The sequence below is a fragment of the Microtus pennsylvanicus genome, chromosome 16, assembly GCF_037038515.1.
Source record: "Microtus pennsylvanicus isolate mMicPen1 chromosome 16, mMicPen1.hap1, whole genome shotgun sequence".
Classification (NCBI taxonomy): Eukaryota; Metazoa; Chordata; class Mammalia; order Rodentia; family Cricetidae; genus Microtus; species Microtus pennsylvanicus.
This window is the reverse complement of record NC_134594.1, coordinates 5,069,140-5,092,679: the sequence shown is the minus strand read 5'-3', so window position 1 is coordinate 5,092,679 and position 23,540 is coordinate 5,069,140. Positions and strand designations below refer to the sequence as shown.

The 23,540-nt window shown below is 44.9% G+C and overlaps 1 pseudogene; it reads left to right on the top strand.

Annotated features, from left to right (window-relative positions):
• The first annotated feature begins 239 nt into the window (after positions 1-239).
• On the top strand, positions 240-994 carry LOC142836628 (UBX domain-containing protein 2A pseudogene; annotated as a pseudogene).
• Positions 995-23,540: the final 22,546 nt, after the last annotated feature.

Genomic DNA, 23,540 nt, shown 5'->3' with positions numbered 1-23,540 from the left:
ACAATATGCATACACACACCAGGCACAAGCACAGAAAATAAAGTAAAATTTAAAAATAAAAAAGAGGGGGAAATGCGCGTCAGGCGGGCTAAGGGAGGCAGACGCGGTCTCCGCAGCGGGGTGGTCCCTACAGAGGGTCTCCAGATGCTTCTGGATGGGAAGGGCTACGGCCGCGCAGCCGCGGTGACGCTTGGGGACCCCACAGGACCGAGGACTGGGCCCTGAGTAGAAGAAAAAGAATGAAAGAAATAGATAACCTTGACAGTATAAAAGAAAAATGGATTTGTGAACCAGGACCTCCTAACAATCAGCCCCTCAATGATAATCAGCAAAGGGACTGTGAATATTTTGTTGACAGCCTTTTTTGGAGAAGCAGCGAAGCTTGGTGCCAAATGTTCGTCCCCCACGGAAGAGAAGAAACAGGCAGAGGTAATTACAAAATGGTGGAAAAATGGATTCACAGTCAATGATGACTCTAGAATCTCCTCTGATGGTGAACGTCAGCAGTTTCTGAACTCCATCACAAAGGGGAGATTACCTTCAGAATTACGGGAATTTTTGATAAAGAAGAAGTGGATGTTAAAGTTGAAGATAAAAAAAATAACTATGTATATCTACAAAGCCTATGTCCCAGCCCTTCTCAGGACAGGGGCACGGACTAGGAATCATTTCTGAAGCAGAGTATTGAAGTAGAAAATAAAGTACTTTTTCTGCTGTGTCAGTGAACAACTTAGGTCCAGATCTGGTTGTCTGACGGAGAAAGACTGTCCAGAGATTTAACACTTCTCATAGGGTGAGCCACATCAAAGACTTCACTGAAAATACCAAGGATCTCAGAGAAGCCCCCCCCCCTTTGCCCTGGCAACGGCTCTTCCTTTCCTCAGACTTTCTGGATGAGATGCTCACATTGGAAGAAGCAGTTTTGCAGAATGCTGCAATTATTCAGAGACTCCAGATAACTTCTGAACCTTTTAGAAAACCCCAACAGTTTTGATTTCTGAGAGACTGAGAGAAATGACGGTTGGAAGTAGGCTGCAGAAGTGAGAGACAGAAGTCAGTTTGAGCTTGTGGTTTGAGTGCTACTTAGTTCCTTATGGGGGGTTTAAATATTCACAAGTTAAAGTTAGGAGAGTAATGTATGGCTGGAAACCACAGCTAATGCATTTTTTTCCCAAAGGCCACGCAAAAAAAAAAATTATGTGTCTTCAAATCCTAGTTAAACGATATGAGATATTAAATAGCCATGTCATTAATCTTAATGTGGCCTAAATTAAGAGCTTTCACAGCATTAGTACAGAAACATTTCCAAACAGCAGAAATTAATATAAATTCGGTTTTTAAATAGCAATATATTAAAATATTGTACATGGCATGTTAAAAGCACCAACGTAATTATTATAGTGCCTGTGCCCAACCCTCACGGCTGCTCAGTTTTCACTCTGTTGAATTAAGCTCTAAGTAATTAAAATATAAGTACAAATCAATAAAAACACAAGTGAGGTATACGTTGTAGCAAAGATTAAGTGCAGCAGCAGTATCCATAGGTGCTGGATATGTTCTATAAACTTTTTATGTGAGTTATATGTATATATATATTAAAAACTTAAAGTTTGGTCAGGTGGTGATAGTGAACACCTTTAATTTAAGTACTCAGGAGGCAGCTGCAAGCAGATCTCTGAGTTCAAGGCCAGCCTGGTCTGCAGAGTGAGTTCCAGGACAACCAGGGTTATATAGAGGAACCTTATCTTGGGGTGGGGAGAACCTTCAAAGTTTTCAAATGTTTATTCACTTAAAAACAATGACTTCGAAGCTGCCCACAGGTGTGCATGCCCTGTAGCTCTCGCTCCCACCCCTACACCTCCTGAAAGAGGAGGGTCACGTGAGCCTAAGCAGCACAGCAATGCCCTGTCTTTTAACAACAGCAACTTTCACACCTAGAGAAGCGGCTCAGCAGTTAAGAGCACTGGCTGCTTTTGCTGTGGATCCGGGATCAATTCCCAGCACCCACATGGCAACTCGAAACCACTCTAACTCCTGTTTCAAGGCATCCAGCTCCCTCTTCTGACCCCTGGGCACTGCACTCAAGTGAGCCATGCAGGAAAAGCACATAATTTCCAAAGCATGAAAGGATTTCTTGAGAAAGCTGGCATTGTGGTTTTTTTTTTTTTCTGAAAATTTGTCTGACAAAGAAGATGAATGATTCTCACCTGTTTTTCCATTTTCTCTGCTGTAGGCTCACTTCCCTTGCAGCCTCTAGAAGACAGCTCTTTTCATCTGTGAGAGTAGAAAGGAAGCATGTAACACTATGATTAGGAAAGACATTTTGATAAAGGATCATTTGGGAGTCCTTTCCAAAGGGCCACTACCTGGCCAAACATGGTAACCCACATCTGTGATCACAGAGCTTAGGAAGCGGAGGCAGAATGATTACCATGAGGTCAAGGCCATCTTGGGCTACAGAATAAACCTGTCTTAAAACAACAAAGCCTGTTCCTGCCGCCTACCACAAACGATATGGTTCACTGAGTTGGTGATGGTGCCAGCTCCACCTGGAGCCTTGAGTTTGCAGGGATTTAGTGTAACGCTGCAGGAATCTTGCTAGGCCTGAGTCCTGTGAGAATCCACCCTGTATACTTCACCACAGACTGTGGCCCACTCCCCCGACATGCGGCGTGTAGACCTCACTAAGCTGTATTCTCTTCCCGCGTTTACCCAGGCTGCCCTCTTGAAGCTGAAGCACTCATGACGTAGCCTGTATCTTGCCTCCCATCACAGATGAGGCGGGGCTGGGAAAGAGCAAATGAGGTTTTAATTGAGACTCAGGAATAACAAGGCGGAACCTATGTACGGAACTGGACGCCCTGGCTCTGCCCTTTCTTTTGCTTTCTTCCCTAGGCCCCAGCCTTCCACATGCCACACCATCATCTTCTGGGTGGGCAGTGGAGAAGAGAGGATGAAGGAGAGCATTTTCATTTTGTCCTTTACCTAGGAATTCAGCAGGTACGTAATAGAAAATTTATTGTTGATAACGTTTACACAGAGCACTCTTTAGTAAAACAGAAATAATTATGTTCTTACCAAATAAAAGAGTGTAGTAAAATTGATGATTCTGTCTTTCAGATACAGGCAAAACTTTCAAATGTTAATGTGTTCAAAAATTTCTAAGGAAATGTTTCATATAGGCCTATCATGAAACTTTTATTTGTGTCTTTGTAATTGATAAGCAGGTCTCTTTATTTTTATGAAGGGCCTTTCACAAAAATGTTTCTCATGTCTCTACAAGAAAGAAAGAAAGAAAGAAAGAAAGAAAGAAAGAAAGAAAGAAAGAAAGAAAGAAAGGAAGGAAGGAAGGAAGGAAGAAAAAAGATTTCTTTGTGGATTTCCCATTTTGTCATTAACCAGAAGCTACAGGGCTTTCTTGTGTATCCTATGGGGTACACACCGGGGAGACGTTCCAATAGGAAGGACAGTCATCAGCAATAACTGGTTTTTCTAAACGGTGAAAATGGTAGTGTGAATAATGTTCTTAAAGATACTCAGCTGCTAAAGCTTTTGTAATGAGCATGGAAACAGATTCCTCTGAATGAATAAATAAAGGGGAATCTGTAGTGTAGATAGAGCAGGAAATTTATAGAATAAGAATGAATGTAATTTGGTGTAATGTAAAAGCATTTTTTCTTGTGTGTGGTGTGGAAAATTACAAAGGTGAAATATTAAGAGAACATTTGCCTGCTTGAAGGCTGCCGCACCCCCCATCTGGCCCTGCCAGATTGGGGGGGGGGGGACTGCAGCCAGCAACTGTGGTAACGAAATAATCTTGTCACACAAGAAGGACCCCCACCCTTCTGTGGCCAGTCGATACTGATAACCTAGGACACCTGGTTATCGGAAGGATCAAACGAGGGGCAGTTTCGAACTGACTTAAAAGAGGTGGCTGAACAGGATGGTTTTTCTCACTTCTCACAACGGCTCTGATATCAGGCCTCCATGAAAAGAGAGATCCTCCAAGCCTGCCTCCTGAAAAGCAGCAATCTTAAACGCCTTGCCTAAACATTTAATGCTCTGTCTCCCAAGTACAGAGCTTTGTCTCCCGAAAACCGACATTTAACGTCTTGCATCCCAAATGCAAATCCTCATTCCCTGAGAGTGAACATTGAAGGTCTGTCTCCCCAGAACAGACAAGATATTCTGCCTTTTAGAATGATTTTGCAGAGCTTCGTCTTCTGAGCAGACAGAACGCTTTGCCGTCCCGAAAGCAAAGCTTCGTCTTTGAGAGTAGAGAACTAAAGCCTTGTCTCTCTAGACTCGGTCACCTGAAAAGCCGAGTCCAAGGCCGTACATTCTGACATTGGGACCTTATCTCCCAAGCGCAGACTACAGGGTCAAGAGTCCATTTTTGCTACCCAGCCCCCAGTGCGAACAAGAGCCCAGCCTGAGGAAATTCAAAAAGCCCTTTTTTAAGCCAGGGAATACCAGGTTATATAATGCTATTTTATGTGTGTATGAGATGTTAAGAGAAGAGCATAGATGTGTTAATACATAAGTTTAGTGTGTGAAATGTTAAGAGATATTTTATGGATAATTGATAAGATTAGGAAATGTTAATGGATAAGTTAAGGTTAAAAAGTGTTTTATAGACAAGTAATGGATAAGTTGTGTTAAGGTTAAGAAGTGTTTTATAGATAAGTGATAAGTTAGATTAAAGTTATGAATTGGTTTTATGTATTAGGATTAGTAGGATTAATAATAGTGATATTGAATTGCCTGTGTGTTGCCCATTATCAATCCCCATGCCTATTGAGATTGTAACCCCCATTGATGCACTGGATATTGAAGTTGCTAGTAAAGAATCATTATAAAGACAATTCTCTTGCTTGCTCTGGTTACTCATCACTCTCTGGGGAGAGGGGCACAGAGTCCTCATAAATATTACTCAAAAGAACCTAGAGCTGAAGTCCCCCAGCTCGTAACAGCTTTTTACTTGAAAATCCAAAGCTGTGAAGTTGCTAGACTCCTTACTACAGGTTGACTTTGGGAGAATCTATTGGAAGGGAAGCAAAGCTTGAGACAAGTGACCATCTTAGGGGTGGGATGCAATTTGACTCAATTCACTGCTTCAAATCTGACACCAACCAGTTACCTTGTGGATAAGATGGACATACAGGAGTACCTATCTGATTTATACATCCTAATCTGCCAGCTAGATTACTATGCACTCTCAAAGCTAAAATAACCTTACGTTACCCTAACTTATTCTGTACACCTCGTAATGTTTCCATACATTGGCAGTGCAGTATGTGTGCATTTATTTTAGTGCCTTAATATATTTTTGATGTGGTATTTTGCTAGTGGTTCTCTTAAAGATGAAAATGCTGTTCATTGAAAAGATCTGTTAAGTAATTTACACTTGTTATAAAATAGTACATGTGAAAAAAAAAATAGGGAAAAGAAAACCAAAGGTCCTTAGCAAACCTTTGAGGCATAATTTGAGAACCACTGTGGTAATTTGAATGTAATTGGCCCCCATAATCCCAAAGGAAGTGACACTATTAGGAGGCATGGCCTTGGAGGAAGTGTCTCACTGTGGGAGCAGGCTTTGAAGTCTCTTTTGCTCAAGCTTTTCTCAATGTGACAATCAGTCTACTTCCTATTGCCAGCATATCAACCTGCAGCAGCTGCCTCTCCAGCACCATGTCTACCTCTCCAGCACCTTGTCTATCTCTCCAGCATCATGTCTACCCACATATCACCATATCACACTGCTGTGCCTGTGTGACAAGACCCCCAAACAAGGCCACCACAGAGTCGCAGCTTCTGAAGCAAAACACACTGGGGTTTATTGAAGCGAGTTTCAACACACCATTGCCCCAGGTGGAGAAAAATAGTCCCAAACCTTTAGAGTAAGGGGTTTTAAAAGGGAAAACCAAGCATGGTGGCACAGGCCTTGGCATTTCGAAATTGGGTATGGGTATACAATCTTTGAAGTCATTGGCTGGGTATAGTGGAATTTCAAAATAGCAACTGTCAGTAAGCAGAAATTTAAAACAGTTTGATCTGATGACCGCAAGGACATCTGAAACTAGCAGATGTTATTTGGACACTCTGGCGGGGTCACTTTAACCAATACAGACATCGTGGGTGGCTTTTCCTGGAATTGTTTATAACTTTTACTGGGGCTGAGTTCATCCTTTAGTGGAACCTTGTCTAAAATGGAGTTTTTTTTCAAAATGGAGTTTGTCCGGGCTCTTCAATGCCATGATGGTAATGGACTGAACCTCCGAACTCTAAGCAAGCCACCACAATTAAATGTTCTCTTTGTAAGAGTTGCCATGACCGTGGCGTCTCATCACAGCAGCAGAAACCCTAAGACAACCACCGACTGAGGTGGAGGCTCCATGAGAAGCCTCCCCGCCCAGCACACGCGTTTTCTTACCCTGAGCACTCTTTCAGGTAACTCCTGTTCTTAAATCCATGCTTTAAAAAAATCTTCTAAGCTGGGTGGTGGTGGCGCACGCCTTTAATCCCAGCACTCGGGAGGCAGAGACAGGCAGATATCTGTGAGTTCAAGGCCAGTCTGGTCTACGAAGTAAGTTCCCGGACAGCCAGGGCTGTTACACAGAGAAACCCCATCTTGAAAAACCAAAAAGGGAGAGAAGAGAGGGAAGAAGGGAGGGAGGGAGGGAGGGAGGGAGGGAGGGAGGGAGGCTCCAAAGCTACACAGAAACCCAGTCTCAACAAACAAACAAACAAACCCAGTCTTTTAATCGACTACAACTCCTCTTTGTAGTTGCTCTTGCCGAAATCCTTTTTTCTGCTGTGATGTCCAGAATCCTGGCTCCACCTGCCTGGATCTCCGAGAAGACAGGAGGGGCGGGGAGCGCGGGGGGCGGGGGGGCAGCCTTGTGGAGCGGAGTTTCAGTTCCACATCCCCGTTGGCACTCCCTGCACTGTTGCTGTGGTTTTAACCCCTCCCGACATAGAGGGCAGTGAGAAGTTAATTCCAAAAGAACAGAAGTAAAACCCGCAATGCCAACGGAAAGAAACTAACGTGTCTGTAGTTAACTTTTACAGGCTCTGTGTCCCCAGTCATCCACCAGCAATCCTGGTTACAGCACAAATGGGTGAGGGATGCATTTGCTGCTTTTCTTTAGCAATGCAGAGATTCTGAGCCAAACTTCCTTCAGGCTCCGTGGAGCGGAGAATTGTGACATCACAGCCTCCACTGGCCAGTGCTATGAGGACCATTTTCAGGCAGAGAGGCCAATGGCCTGGATGAACTGCTAGGCAGCAGACAGTGGCGGGCACCCAGGCACATGCTGGCACACAGCCTACATGCGGCTAGGCATAGGCACGCAAGCCGCACATGTGGCTACAGACAGATACACAAAGACGGTGTTGCCAAGGGTGAAAGGCAACCGGTAAAGGCGCTGACTCTAAGGCCAGATTTTAACAGAATCCCATAAAAGCGGCATCCTGCTAAAGTCATCAAAGAACAGATTGTATCAGAGTTTATATTGATTCCTTGACATCCTTAATGAGGTGGGGTTTTTTTGTTTTTTGTTTTGGCTCATGTCCTCATTCTCACCATCAAGTCCATCACTAACCATTTTGACTTACGACAGTGCTGGGCAAACAAAAAGCTGGCCCCATTTCCCACAGCGAATTCCAGGCCCAGCACCGCAGCTTCTTAACAGCGGGTCCTTGGAAAGGTCATGTAGTTTTTTGAGCCTCAGCTTCTCCACCTGCTTCTAATGTCTTACAGAGTGAGCCAAGACAGTAGTCTGGGAGATCGACACGAAAACCGGGAAATTAGCATATGAGGAAAACAGTTTGCCAAGGCTGGAAACCCCCGCTGGTACAGCTGGAGAGACACTCCCGAGAATTGGAAGTCATCTGTGGTTCATTGCCATAGTAAGATGCACACTCCTGGGCTCTGGGGTTAAGAGCACTTGCTCTTACAGAGTACCTAGCCCACTTCAGGTAGCTCAAAACTCTCAGTTTCTGCTCCGGGGAATCTCATGCCCTCTTCTGGCCTCTGTAGGCATTTGGAATGAACATGGTACACAGACTAATACACACTATACAATAATTACACTTTTGATGGCGCTTTAAGGTGCTAACGAGCCTCGGAGGGTAGAAACTTGAATCTGGAGCTATGTGTAACTGATAGGGCAGTCCCAGAAAAGTCATAACTTGCAAATGAGCAAACCGCTGGCATTATATGACTTGAAGTCCTCATCGTTTCCGTATGGTGGGGCAGTTTGAGCTACGAAACTCCGGCTTTGCTCTCAGCTGCTTCCTTCCCTGAACGTGTACCCTGTCTTAATAAACTGACCCGCGTCTATTGCAGTTTGCTCATGGACATAAGAACTTAGGACCGTTTGGGAACAATTGGGAGGTTCTGACATCAGAGAGGCCCACACAAAATGCATGCGAAGGAGCTTCGCCACGTGTGTTATGTGCAGACACGAGGCTGCTCCCGGCACAGTGCTTCCTTTCCTAGGGAGGGGGAGCATGAAGATGTCAGTGTCTCATTCAAAGGGCAGAGGTGCACGGGTTAGGGAATCATCTTGACTTTTAGGTCCTGGGAGGCATTCTGACCTGAAAAGCAGACTGCGGAGGCAGAGCCGCTGTGATCTTTCGGATCTCTTAGCTGTTCTATGTGATGTTACACTCTTTGCGAAATGAGGAGCCTCCTTGCAAAATGCCTGGGACAGAGCATGGATACAATGGATAAGTCCATCTCTTCAGATCTGCCAGGAGCCAAGGATACATGGTACCGTCACAGGACCGAAGTTAGTTAATCCTTTTATAATAAGGCCCATATTTGAAGGTCAATTACAAAAAGACCTTAAAATTAAATTCTGCATGATGAGTTACATGCGTGCACATGAGTGTATGTGTGCATGAGCGTGCATGAGCAGGTGCATACATGCCCCAGCTCCTCCAGAGAAGCCAGTGACTCCCAACCAGGGGCACAGCTCCAGGGATCTGCAGTCCCTTCCCATGCAGGTGCATACATGCCCCAGCTCCTCCAGGGAAGCCAGTGACTCCCAACCAGGGGCACAGCTCCAGGGATCTGCAGTCCCTTCCCATGCAGGTGCATACATGCCCCAGCTCCTCCAGGGAAGCCAGTGACTCCCAACCAGGGGCACAGCTCCAGGGATCTGCAGTCCCTTCCCATGCAGGTGCATACATGCCCCAGCTCCTCCAGAGAAGCCAGTGACTCCCAACCAGGTGCACAGCTCCAGGGATCTGCAGTCCCTTCCCATGCAGGTGCATACATGCCCCAGCTCCTCCAGAGAAGCCAGTGACTCCCAACCAGGGGCACAGCTCCAGGGATCTGCAGTCCCTTCCCATGCAGGTGCATACATGCCCCAGCTCCTCCAGGGAAGCCAGTGACTCCCAACCAGGGGCACAGCTCCAGGGATCTGCAGTCCCTTCCCAGCTCTGAGGGCACCTGAACATACATGACATACTTCCACACAAACGCACATTCACAAGAATAAACATGTTGAAACATAAATAAGGTGTTGGAGAAAGACGCCTGATGCTGACCTCCGGCCTCTGTGTGTGTGTTCACAGAAAACTATATGTACTTACAATTATTCTATCTTGTCATTGTTAGGCCCCTGATATGCTCAACTTATGACATGAACTAAACTCTATTATCGATGTATATTATAGGAAAAATAATGTATGTGTGGTCTGGCACTACTGGTGGCTTCCAGGATCCATGTTGGGTTTGCACAAGGACCTACTACTATAAGTGCTTATGCCCACCCAATAGGCGTACAAGAGTGTGTGTAAGACATGAGTTTGTTTTTGTTTAAAAGTAGCTTACGGCCCTGTAGGACTTAAACAATAGATGAAGCTGAGAGACTCAAGGGAACTAGAAGAGCTCCTGATCTGCTGTAAAAACCTCAAGCCTCAAGGCAGACACAGGGCCAAGGCTGAACACAGACCTTTCAGAGCAGAAGGAAAACACGCCTCAGAAGTAGTGGTGAGCAGGCTGGAGGTGGAGCTGCACCAGCAGAGTGCTAGCCCAGCACACCCCAAGCCCTGGGGGAGACCCCAGCGCTGCATAAGCTGGAGGTGGAGGAGAAGGTGCAGGTGTTCCAGATGGATAAATTACAGAGGAGTACACGATAGAATCCCCCGTGGAAGTAAAAGAACAAACTCCTGAGCTATATCAAGTGGTAAAGAAACCAGACACTGGAAATACATAATACATGACTTAGACAATCTTTCAGAGCAGACAAGCCAGAGATAGCACCGTTGATTCTAGCTGGGGGGTATGGGACGAGCCGCCTGGGGTGTAGAGACATTCCGTACACTCACTCTTAAGGTTCATGTACCTTATATACAAGTCACATGCAATTTCTGTATGAATCATATGAATACATGATGCATAAATATTAATATGAGTTACAGAGTAAATATATATGTGCATAAAAAATATAAAAAGCTAACACTGACTGAGAATTCTGTTGCCAAGCAATATAAAACTTAAAATGTAAACATTTATTCTTTTGGTGGGTGGGGAAAGGGGGCTTAAGATAGGGTCTTAGTATGTAGCCCAAGCTGGCCTCAAACTCTGCACCCTCCTGCTTCTAGCTGTGCTGAGAGTACAGGGGTCTGGGGAAATGACTCAGTGGTTAAGGTCTCCTCCACTGCTCAAAACACTCAGCACAGCCCTGCAGTTCAGAGCTTTGTATCAGAATTCTCAGCTGTGAGGCAGCGTGATGGTTGAAGACTTGGGTCTTCAAAACATATGTGATCTTGAATAAATTAATTACCTTATCAAGTTCCTGACTCATACAGTAAAAAGGATTAGAGACTATTGGAGGAAACATTTGGGATGTGATTGTCACAAATATGAGCATTCACTATATCCTGTTTCTTATTATTAGTGTTTTTTACGTAGTATTTTTCAAAAAAAATAATATTTTGCACTTAGATTTTTCAGGTAACATAGAAAACAGTTTATAAATAGAAAATGATTCAGAGTAGCTCATGTGTCATTTTGTTTTGTTTGATTTTGCTTTCGCAGCAGGGTCTGGCTGTGCTTGAACTCCATATGCAGGAGGGTGTGACTGACTCATGATCTGGCCTCTGTGGTCCTCCTGCCGCTACTTTCAGCCCGTTGGGACTGGGAGTGGATCATCACATCTAGGTTAAGTGTGTATGTTTAGTGGTTCTTAATGTCACTGAAATGTAGCTATAATTTTAAATGAAAGCTAAGCCACACTGTGACACTGGTGTTTTGTGTGCCCATGTTTTTCCTCCCTATGCTTGGAAATTGAGGCAGCCTACACGTCCATTGAGTTTCTGCTGCACCCTATACTGCAGTGAAGCCAGGGAGGATGTAGGGCACATTACTCCATCAATGGTGACCGTGTTCTCTCTGGTTTATAGCAATCTTTCTCTATTAGGTCATGCCAATTTCAGAACTGGAAGAAAAACTAAAAGCAACCATGTCATTATGGCTTGGAGGTCACTTTAATTTGGCTACATAGAACTGTGTGTGCTGTTTGGGACACAAATTTATTATGGCCCCAGTGAAAAGAACAAATGTTGACCGTGAGGGCAGAGAGAACATTGTTCATTACATTCTCGTGTTGTTCAACTCCTACCCAGCAGAACTGGAACAAATAATCCAAGCTGACCCGTCCATAGTCTCCACCCTAGAAAGGAAGCTCGGGGCAGAATCATAGAAGCCATGTGGGTGATGGAGCCAACCCAAGGGAAGTCTCCAAGTAGGGCATGCTGCCTGGTGGTGAGCTCTATGTCTTGCTTCTAACCATTCCTCTCCCCCTCCCCCCGGGCCTCTTTCTCTGTTCTCTCAATGACTACCTCTGCTCCTGACCTTCTTCAAGCTTGGTTTACTTTCCTTCTGGCAAAATCAGCTTAAGGAAGGGAATTTTATCTCAGTGTGCAGTCTGAGGGTTCAGTACTGCCTGGCAGGGAGTCGCGGCATCAGAAGCGCGAGGCAGCTGCTCACACCTCGCAGTCAGCAAGCAGAGAGAGGAATACTGGTGCTTGGCTGGCGTTCTTGGTTGCATTCAGCTGGAAACCCTAGACATTGGACGGTGCTGCCTACGTAGAAGGCTGGTCTTCCTTAGACACACAGACATAGCCAGGGGTTTGTCTTGAAGGGGATCTAGGTTCTGTTCAGTTAACAATAATAACCATCATTAAAGCTCATAGCCTGTCACCGAGGGAAGTCAGGCAAGAACTGGAGAAAGATGATCACAGGTTTGCTCCCTCTTTCTTGCTCAGTGTGCTGCCTTATCCATCCCAGGTCACCTGCCCAGGATGGCACTGCCCGCAGTGTCTGGGTCCTCCAGGTCACCTGCCCAGGATGGCACTGCCCGCAGTGTCTGGGTCCTCCAGGTCACCTGCCCAGGATGGCACTGCCCGCAGTGTCTGGGTCCTCCAGGTCACCTGCCCAGGATGGCACTGCCCGCAGTGGGCTGGGTCCTCCTATATTAATCATTAATTTTTAAATACATGTATCACAGACTTGCCTGCAGGTCAATCCGATGCAGGCACTGTCTGAATTGAGTTTCCCTTCTTCCAGCCAACCACATCTTGTGCCAAATTGACAAATAAAACAAAACTATCACAAGAGTCCTTCTTCCAGTGTCTGGTCTGCTAGTGAATATGGGAGTTGTCACTTTATCCCTAGCTGAAGAAGAGGAATTAAGCTTTCAAGTCAACTAATTTAGGCCCCAAGATGGCTGAGCAAGCAAAGGCACTTGCCACAGTAGCCTGCTGACCTGAGTTCAATCCCCAGAACCCACATAAAGATTGATGGAGAGAAACAACTCCACAATGTTGTCCTCTGACCTACACACACCACACACACACACACACCACACACATATACACATATGTCACACACACACACCACATACACACCACACACACCACACCACACACACCACACACACACCACACACACACCATACACACCACAGCACACACACCACACACACCACACACACACCACACACACACCACACACACACAATACACACCACACCACACACACCACACACACACACCACACACACACACCACACACATACACATACCACACACACCACACCACACACCACACCACACACACACACACCATACACACCACACACACACACACACAAACCACACACACACCACACACACACACACCACACCACACACACCACACCACACACACACACACACAAACCACACACACACACACACCACACACACACATACTCACTGTCAGTCTATTGCTGGCTTACAAGTCACAGGGAACTCTTGTATAGGCCTAGCAAGCAGGAAAAGAAGAATTCCTCATTCTTGACATCAGCTGTGTCCCTTGATGGACCAGCACTGGAGGAAGCAGAGATGTTTTCTCTTCAGTTCACCCTTCTGCCTGTGCCTCCCACCAGCCGAACACTTAGAGAGACTGCCATGCCCTCTACATGGGTCCATAGTCAAGCGTAGCAGGATTGTGGGATCTGGAAGGAAGCCATTGAGTATGTAGGGTCTAGTGGCTAGATCTTGTATTTTCCAGGACAGATGATAAAAACAAGTAGCTGTTCCATTTCACAGAGGCAGACTACCTCACTTATGTTGCTGGAGCAATTGCTCCTTAGTGATAAAAGTGATGTTCAACTTTAATGGCACTTAGTAGAAATGATAGCTGTCGTTCTATTGTAATATTTAGGTCCATTATCTGGGTTCAGATGGATAAAAACAGCAACTAAAAATATACTACTAGCCTGTTTGTTTCCGAGACAGGGTCTCATGTAGGCAAGGCCGGCCTTGAACTCAGTGCACAGCTGAGGTTAACCCTGACCTGATCCTCTGAGCACTGGGATAATGGGTGTACACTGGCACACCCAATCCATGGGGTCCTGGGACCCCACAAACTCAGGGCTCCCTGTGTGCTAGACACGCTCTCTAGCAAGTGAGCCGCGCTGCAGTATTTTTTTGCTGCGCTCGTCTTACACCAGAAACATTTTCTTTGTTGTCATTTCTGTTTTAAGCTTTATTTTGAGGTTCAGAGAAAATCGCTGTGGCATGATCTGCCTCAGTTCATTCTGGGTTGTGCATTTGTTTTCTTACTTTGTAAAAATTACAATTTACTCCTCTTTCCCTCACCAAAAATGTTAATAAGCCACTGGTAATTTCTTTGAAAATGGCTTCCTATCTTTTGCCGCTTCCTCCTGAACATCAGTTGCATACGTGTGTGAAGAAGTGAACTAGAGAGGGAAATGGGCTCTCAGTCCCCACTGCTCCGTGTTTGTTCTGCTGGTCCTTGGCATCAGGCTTGACTCGCTAGGGGAGACAATCGCTAACTCTACTTTCTGAACAGGAATCTGCATCCTGATGAGGTCCTGGATCGATTCCCATATACCTAGGGACATTTAAGAAGTACTGGTTTTGACGGGGGGTATAGAGATACAACCCACTTGTCTCTTTCAGAGGAGCCCTGCTTGGTTTCCAGAGCCCACGAAACCATGGCAGGTTCTCATAGGACCTATGGATGAGTACTCAGAATAGAACCCGGATCCTCTGGGAGAGGACCAGTGTTCTTGGACTCTGAACCATCTCTGCACCCCCTAGCTGGTTTCTTCAAACCCTCTCTTTCCGGGCTTGCTGGCAAGTGCCTTTACCTGATGAGTCATCTTGCTGATGGGTTACTAACTTCCTATAGAAGTTTTAATCATTTTCCATGTACCTTTGATATCTCCTTGTTCACCCTACCAACACTATTAGAACAGAACAGAAAATAAATTACTTTGTAACTAATATGCCTAGAGAGATCCATGACTAATCCGTGCCACTTGCTGAACGGAGAGTCTGCTGGATGCTCTTCTCTGGCTTTGTCTTTAACAGTCTTTCAAGCAGGCAGTAAGACAAGCACTTTTATGGATATCTGGATTTAATATCTGGATACACAGACGTCTAAATCACACCCTCAGTTCTCAGGGAAGCGCATTAGACAAATAGTTATGGGATATTTCCTATTGATTTTGCTTTAAGGTAATTGAAGAGATCCTTTATTAAGTCAGTATAGCAAGTTTCATATTGTTTGTTTCTTGGTTGGTTGGTTTGGTTTTTTGGTTCTAAGTGAGTGCTACACAGAAACACCATCCCTGGGGGAAAGGGATGGTTCCTTCAGCAAAGTCCTTACCATGCAAGCAGGAGGCCCTGAGTTCAGATCCTAGTTCAGATCTCTGCAACCCCATTCCTGGGAAACAGAGACAGGCTCGCCCCTGGAAGCGGGCTCGTCAGCCAGGCTAGCCTGTTGGGGAGCTCTGGATTCGTGCAGTCCCTTGTCTCAAAAAGCACAATGGAAAGTGAGAGAGGAAGACACTTGATCTCAACCTTTGATCTACACACACACACACACACACACACACACACGCACAAACATGCTCTCTAAAGTGCACACATATAATAACCATGCCCCTCCACACACACGCGCACACACACACACGAACATGCTCTTCAAAGTGCACACATATAATAATAACCATGCCCTCCCCACACCTACACACCATTATTCCAGGGAAGCTGGAAGATATGTTTTTTTTCCTGAAATGAAGATGAGTGTGGGGTGTGGCAGGACATGACCATAATTCCCGCTGCTAGGAAGTCTGAGGCAGGAGGATCATGAGTTCTTGCCAAGCCTGGGCTACAAAGCAGGGCTCTCTCTCAAACAAACAAAGTTAAATTAAAGACTTAACCACTGTTGATTTTTGTCTTTTGATTTGGTTGTCAGAGTCCAACTCCAAGTTCAACTCCAAACACTAATTTTCTGGCTGGCATGTTCACCCTTGTCTTGGCTGTGACCTACTGGCCATGGGCCACCTTCAGGGTTTGTCACACTAGGGATGGAACCCAAGAGTATGTAGATCCTGGGCAAGTCACTGTGGCTTTTTTTTTAATTATAAACAGTTTTTTCTAAGTATGAGGCAAAGATAAACATAACTTTAATAATAATTTTTATGACTTTGTGGTTTGGTAATTTCCTCTGTGTTTCTAATGCATTCTGATTATTCATTCTCCCGGCGACCATTTTGTACCCCCTCCCATCCTACCTGCTCGACCCTGCTAGTCACTTTCCTGTGCTCATGACTTTTGGTTCTGTTTTGTGACCCGTTTAGTTCACCTAGGGCCATCTGTATGATCACTGGATTGGAAGTGTCCATCGGAGCCTAGTGAGGCCGCCAGTGGGCACAAGGTATTGACTCCCCATCTCTTCTGCTCTGTCAGCAGTAAAGAGTCCAGCAGCGAGGCATAGAGCCCTTCAGCCTTGCCTGACTGTTGAAAAACCCACCCTCCCTCAGAGCCACTGCAAGCCCCTGCTGCTCCTGAGTTCCTGATTGCAACGGCTGTGTCCTGCCTAGCAAGGCACAGCTAAGACTGGGGATGCTGACCCAGAGTGACAGACGACCAGCAGAGCTAGAACTAAGACTGTTCCCCACATGTTAGTTCACACCATGTCCTCTGTTCCACGTGAGCCAAGGGCCAATCGTTTCTCCTTAACCCCGGAACATGCTGTATCTATTCTTTAAAAATATGGCATCTCACAGATATCGCTGCTGAGTTTCGCTGGAGCTGGCCTGGTGTTTGAACTCTCAAGGGCCATGTGATACAGCCCCACCTCACTTCTTATTTTTAGAGGTGCTTTCTTCACATCTAAGGAACCACAATGCAGGGCTTGGGTCTGCCGACAACACGTCAGAGCCACTGCGAAGGATAGGCCATCCAAACAGAACAGCATTTTCTCCAAGCAGACAGCAAATATATCTAGCTTGAATAGGAACATGGACATAATAAAAAGATGAAAAGATGAGAACCTTTGATGAGCGGAGGGATGACTCATGCTCTCACAAAGGGCTGGGGTGAGTCCTTTTTGTTTGTTTGGAAAAACTCATTTTCTTTCGGGTACTCAGGAGAATTTAAAATTTTCTCTACTTCAAAAACATACTAATTTAATTTATTCTGTGACAAAATATGACATGGTTTCTTATTCATCTTTTATAAATAAAAGAACACTACTGGGAAATGTTTTCCTTTCAATTTTAAGGAAAATAGTGTACACGTGAGGGGTTGCCGTCGCTGGCTCTCACGGGCGCCCTCTGCTGGCTTCTGCTAGAGATGTTACCTTTTATTTTATTTTATTTTAAACTTTTATTGTGGGTTTCAGGTTTTTTTTTGGGGGGGGGTTGTTTTTCACAGAATAAGATTTAAAGCACTGGGTAGAAATAAGACATCTTTGAGAAAAAGTCTCATAAACCATAAACCCAGCATGATAACACGCACCTATAACTGTAGCACTTAGGAGGTGTATGCGGGAGGCTTACAATGAGTTCCAGGGAAAAAAAGGACACGGGTCAGTTGGTTGGGCACTCGCCTAGCACACAGGAAGCCTAGCACAGCATAAACCTGGCATGGTGGCACATGCTTGTAATCCTAGCACTCGGGAGGTAGAGGCAGGAGGATCAGAAGTTCGGGAACATCTAGACTCTCCAGAGTCGAAGAGCAGCCTAAGATATACAAACACGTATTTTAAAATTCTTTTTCTTTTTGTTTTTCAAGATAGGATTTTTTTTGCGTAGGCTTTGGTTGTCCTGGAACTCACTCTGTAGACCAGGCTGGCCTTGAACTCACAGAGACCTGCCTGCCTCTGCCTCCTGAGTGCTAGGATTAAAGGCATGGGCTTTACCTGGCTTACCTATTAAGATTTTTAAGGAATTAATTTTTCGACGGGAGGGAGGAACAAGATAGCCCATTGGGTAAATGCACTTGATGGCAGACTTGCTTGCCTCAGTTCAATCCCTAGGACCCTCATTTTGTTTTGAGACAGGGTCTCATCTCACTCTGCAGTCCTGGGTGGTTTGGAACTTGCTATGTAGATCAGGTTTAACCTTGAATTCACAGAGATCCACTTGCCTTTACCTCCTGAGTGTTGGGATTAAAAGTGTGTGACATTGGGCCCATCACAAAAATAAATAGATAGATAGATAGATAGATAGATAGATAGATAGATAGATAGATAGATAGATAAGAAAATTGTAAAAATTCAGATTGGGATAAGTGGTGAAGAGGCAACTGTCAAAACAGGGTTGTGAGAAACCAGGGAGGGAAGGCCAGTAAACAGGGCAGCACAGCTCCATAGAGATACAGCCTGGCCGAGCAGGGCAGATGAGGGCATGAAGCTGAACCTTGGGTGGTGGAAGATCTTTCATGAAACCTGAGCTTACAACCCTCGTGTTCATTAGTTCTTTTCGAGGAACTTTGTCAGTTCATTCACAGACCACAGACTGGTGCGGAGGGACGGGGCATAGCTGAGAAGGCCTGTACTTGCCTGGGACACACGAGGCCCTGAGACCGACCCCAGCCGGACTTGCCCATGATGCACGAGGCACTGAGACGGACCCCAGCTCTACTTATTCAGGATTCAGGTGGCCCTGTGACTGACCCCAGCACGATTTACCCAGAATGCACGAGGCCCTGACACCGACCCCAGCATATGAAGGTGAAAAGGCTGGTTTGCTTTTGATACACAAAAGTCAGCATTTGCATTTCCTATAAATCATTTTTGTTTTGTGGATAAGTCTGAAGCTCATGTAGCTTGTGCTGTGTGGCTTTCTCCATCTGATGTCGTATACCTTAACTGCATTTGACACTAACCTGTTACTTCAAGGAGAAACATAGAGAATAAAAATACAATGCTTGCAAGATGAATTTCTCTTGAGGAAGATTTATTTATGACAAACTTTTTTTTAAGTCTGTTGTGTTAAACCAGACATGAAGACACACAACTATGAACCTAGCCCTTAGGAAGTGGAGGAAGAAGGATTAAGAAATTCAAGATCGTCATCAGCTATAAAGCAAGATTGTGGCTGGCCTGGACCCGCGAGACCCTGCCTCCAAGAACAAATAGTCTGCTGTGTGCTCTAAGCATTGATGAAATAGAAAGGGCAGAAGCAGTCCCTGCTCCCACAGAACCTGCACAGGGGAAACTGAGATGAGCCTGCAAATAAATAGTTTATTTCAGACAGACGAGGGAGAGAACAATAGGAAACACAACCCTGGAACAAAAGGGCCTGAGCTGCAGGTAGTGGGGAGAGGGACCTTGGTCACTGGCTTCTCAGAAGAGGGGAAGTCTCACCTGAAGTGTTCACAGTGAGCCAGCCACAAAACACCCAAGCAGGCAGCTGATGTCACCAGACCTCTCAGTGTCTAATGAAACAAAATTATGTGTTGAGCAACATGGCTGAAAGTGCCATGGATATTTACTAAAAATCACATTTCAATCTTTAGAACTAGGTAACCTGATAGTAGAAGCAATATCCAAGATGACTAAATAGTGGCCTCATCAGAAAACATAAGGTACTGCGGGGGGGGGGGGGGAGTCATACAAACAGAATTTAAAAAATGCTAGAAACTGACAAGATGGCTCAGTGGGTAAACGGTGTCTGTCACAAAGCCTGACAACCCAAGTTTGGGGGTCACAGTGTGGAAGGAGAACTGATCCCCAAAGGATTCAGGGTTCCCTCTGACCTCCACACATGTGCCACGGCATGATGGAGACCAGAAACACGCAACATGAACACAATTTCAAAATGTAAAAAAGTAAAAATTAAAACAGTATTAAAATAATCAGAAGGTTTGGGAAAGAGTTCAGTGGCAGAGATTCGTAAAACATGTACAGGCCCTGGGTTTGAGGCCCAGCAATTGAAACAAAACTAAAAACTTCACTTGTTTTTCAAAGCTTAAAAGGTTGTACTTAAGCCGGGCGACGGTGGCGCACGCCTTTAATCCCAGCACTCGGGAGGCAGAGGCAGGCGGATCTCTGTGAGTTCGAGACCAGTCTGGTCTACAGAGCTATTTCCAGGACAGGCTCCAAAGCCACAGAGAAACCCTGTCTCAAAAAACAAAAACAACAACAACAAAAAAAAAGGTTGTACTTAAAAGTCCCAGAGGAACGTGACTAGAATTATTGGCGGATCTTAATTTTTGTTGTTGTTTTGGTTCTTCTTGAGATAGGGTGTAATGTGGCCCGGGCTGGCCTTAAACTCCCTATGCACAGTCAAGGATAACCTTGAATTTCTGATCATCCTGCCTGGATCTATAAGTGCTGAGAAGACAGGTAGATTTCATAGTGCTAGCTTTATGGGTTTATGTGGTCCAGAGCTTTGTGTGATGACAGGCACTCCATCTCTAGTTCCCACATCTGTCTTTCCAACAAAACACACCCAAACCAGAGGCTTTCTATAGGAAAGAATTAAATAGCCACAATTAACTGGAAAGCCTAATTTGTACTTTATATGGGCCTTTTTGTGCATATGCCAGGGTCTTAAAACTATGACCCCCTGCCTTACCCCACACAGTGAGTGCTAGCACTACAGGCATGGATTAAATGCTATGTGACCATTGATATGAACACAAGCAATTCTGCTACAAAATGCAGAATTATGCAGTAACTATACAGTCATCTTTTCATGAGGTCAGCTCATGAGGATCAAGAATTCGGGTGAAGGATTAAGTCAAGATGCAAGGCATAGTGAAGTTATTGCCTTATGAATGAACTGGCTGTTTCTTGCTGTAGATTTCTCCTGTAGCTTACTCCCATCTGTTACAAATTTGGGACTTATCTCCCACAGTTCGGCACTATTTGATCATTTATTGGGCACAGTTTCCACTTTGCATTTGGGATGTATTGATAACATTCCCCAGTTATGTGTGAAAACAGTCACACAGTCAAAAAACCTGTCTGCCACAACCAGGGACCTTTTAATATTTTAAGATAAACTATTACCAAAGAAATACAATCTTATTTTAGAAGGAGGAGGAAGAGAAAAAAAAAGAGGAGGAGGAGGAGGAAGAGGAGGAGGAGAAAGAAGGTAGCAGAGAATCAGAACTGGAATTATAATTGAGACAGAGAATTAGAGCTAAGAAAATATAGACAGTTGTAGTAGAAGAATTAGAATAGAGAACAGAGGCAAGAACTGTAAAGAGACATGGATATAAAAATATTTTGTGAGTAAATTCTTTCTCTTTAATCCTCAGATTTTAGTTCCTTCACTTGTTGTAGCATCTTTTTTTTTTTTGAATCCTGAGTGTGAAAGCTTTAGAGAAAAAGTTTTCTAAATTCCTATATTTGTTGTGGTTTAAATAAGAATGGCCCCCACAGGCTCCTATGTTTGGTCACCAGAGATTGACACTATTTGAAAGGATTAGAAGGATTGAAAGGTGTGATCTTGTTGGAGGAAGTGTGTCATTGGGGGTGGGCCTCGAGATTTCCAAAATCTAAGCCAAACCCAGAGTCTTCTCTGCTTATAGATCAAAGTATAGCTCTCAGCCACTGCTCCAGTACCTGCCTGCATGCAGCCACACTCCCCACCATGATGATAATGAACTAAATCTCTGAAACTGTAAGCAAGCACCCTATTAAATACTTTGTCTTATAATCATAGCCCTGGCCATGGTGTTTCCTCACAGCAACAGAACGATGTCTAAGACAGAAGTTGGTACTGGAAGTGGCTGAACATGCTGTTTTTCCTAGAAATATAGAAGACTTTGGGACTTCAGACTAGAAAAGTGGTTGAGCACTTTAAATGGGGGCTTATCGGACCATCCTAGTAGGAGCATGGAAGACAGTGGTGTTGAGAGAAATGTAGATTATGATGGCCCCTGTTGCACCACTCTATTGTAAAAGGAGCGGCGGGCTGCTTCCCGCCACCCAGCTCCCGGCTAGCTTTACCCAAAATAATTACATGGAAACTGTATTCATTTAAAGACTGACTGGCACATTATATCTAGCCTCTTCTTGGCTAATTCTCGCATCTTAATTAACCCATTTCTATTAAATCTGTGTATTACCATGTGACTGTGGTTTACTGGGATGAGTTTAACCTACATCCATCTCAGAGAGGAGAGCCATGGCATCTGCCTGACTCTGCTTTCTTTCTCCCAGCATTCTGTTCGGTCTATTCCACCTATCTAAATTCTGCCCTCTCAAAAAGCCAAGGCAGTTTCTTTATTTGACCAGTGAAAGTAACACATAGACAGAAGACCCTCCTACACCAGCCCCACTCATGAGGCTTCAGAGGGGAAGAATATTAGTAATTGGCTTAGAGACTTGCAGAAAAAAGCTACCTTTGTCCAAAAAAAAAATCTGCCTAAGGCCAAACTGGAGAGTTTTGGATTAATGGCATTGGCAGGGGAGATTTGTAGATCCCCTAGACCATGTCGTGTGGTTATTAGTGGTCACTCTTATGCAGATCAGTAACGAAAATGAGCAAACTGGACAAAGAGAAATAGAAAATGTACAGCGTGAGAAGGGGAGCACCAAAAAGTGTGATGGAGCTAAGTCCAGTGCATAAAGAGATAAAAAATAACTTAAAGAAAACCCTAATGCTAAATGGAATAAAGGGAGTGGTGAGCTCAAGGAAAGACCCCACCCAGCTCAGCCTCCACCTTGTGCAAAAGAACTGAAGAAGAGCTTAGTGACGGAGACCACAGTGCACATGTGATTGAACAAGGGGCTAAGTCCAGCCCCAGCAAGCAGCAGATGAACAGGGGGCTACGTCCCAGCCCCAGCAAGCAGCAGGTGAACAGGGGGCTATGTCCCAGCCCCAGCAAGCAGCAGATCTTCCACAGCTGCGGCCATGTGGTTTCTGACTTTAGAGTCAAGCATATAAGAAAGGGCTTATGGACTATTCCTCTGCGACTAAGGAAAGCTGTTGAAGCCAGGCATGTAGGCTTAAATAGGTCGTTGTATGAAGCTATGAAGGTGAAGCCTGGATTGAGTGCCCTGGAGGCCCTAAGATGTTGGAAATGGCAGAGTCATGGGCTGCTTGGGAAGGTAAGCTGCTAAGAGGGGGTGAAGCCAGCCAGAAGTATGTTGTAGCCAACAAAGCTGAAAGGAGTTGGAGATCTGAAGAATGCGTTGACATTAGACATGAAGATGCAGTTTGGTTTTTGATTTTGCTTTGGTTCAGTATTTCCTCGCTATGCTCCTTTTCCTCCCCTTTGGAATGGTCATGTATGTATATTCTGTGACACTGTATGTTGGAAGTATGTGATTTGCTTTTTGCTTTTGCTTTCCCGTGGGGTTACACTTAAGAGATTGCCTTGAGTCTCAGAAGAGACTTTGGACTTTCAAAGTCTTGAGACTAAAACACTATAGCACTATGGGGATCTTGAAGTTGGACTGACACATTTTCGCATCATTATATGGCTACAAGCCGACGGGGAGCAGGAAGTAGAATGTGCTGCTTCCTGGCATAAGGATAATACCCTAAGCCTCAGAAGCTGGAATTAAGTCCCCAGTTAAATACTCTGTCTTTTAACATTTGCCATGGTCATGGTATCTCTTCATAGCAAGAAAAATAGTGATTAAGACAATACTGATATGAAGTAAGTATCATATTCAAGTTTGGGAACTGGAGAGACTGCTCAGAGGTTAAAGGCATTGGATTTTCTTCCAGAGGTCCTGAGTTCAATTCCCAGCAACCACA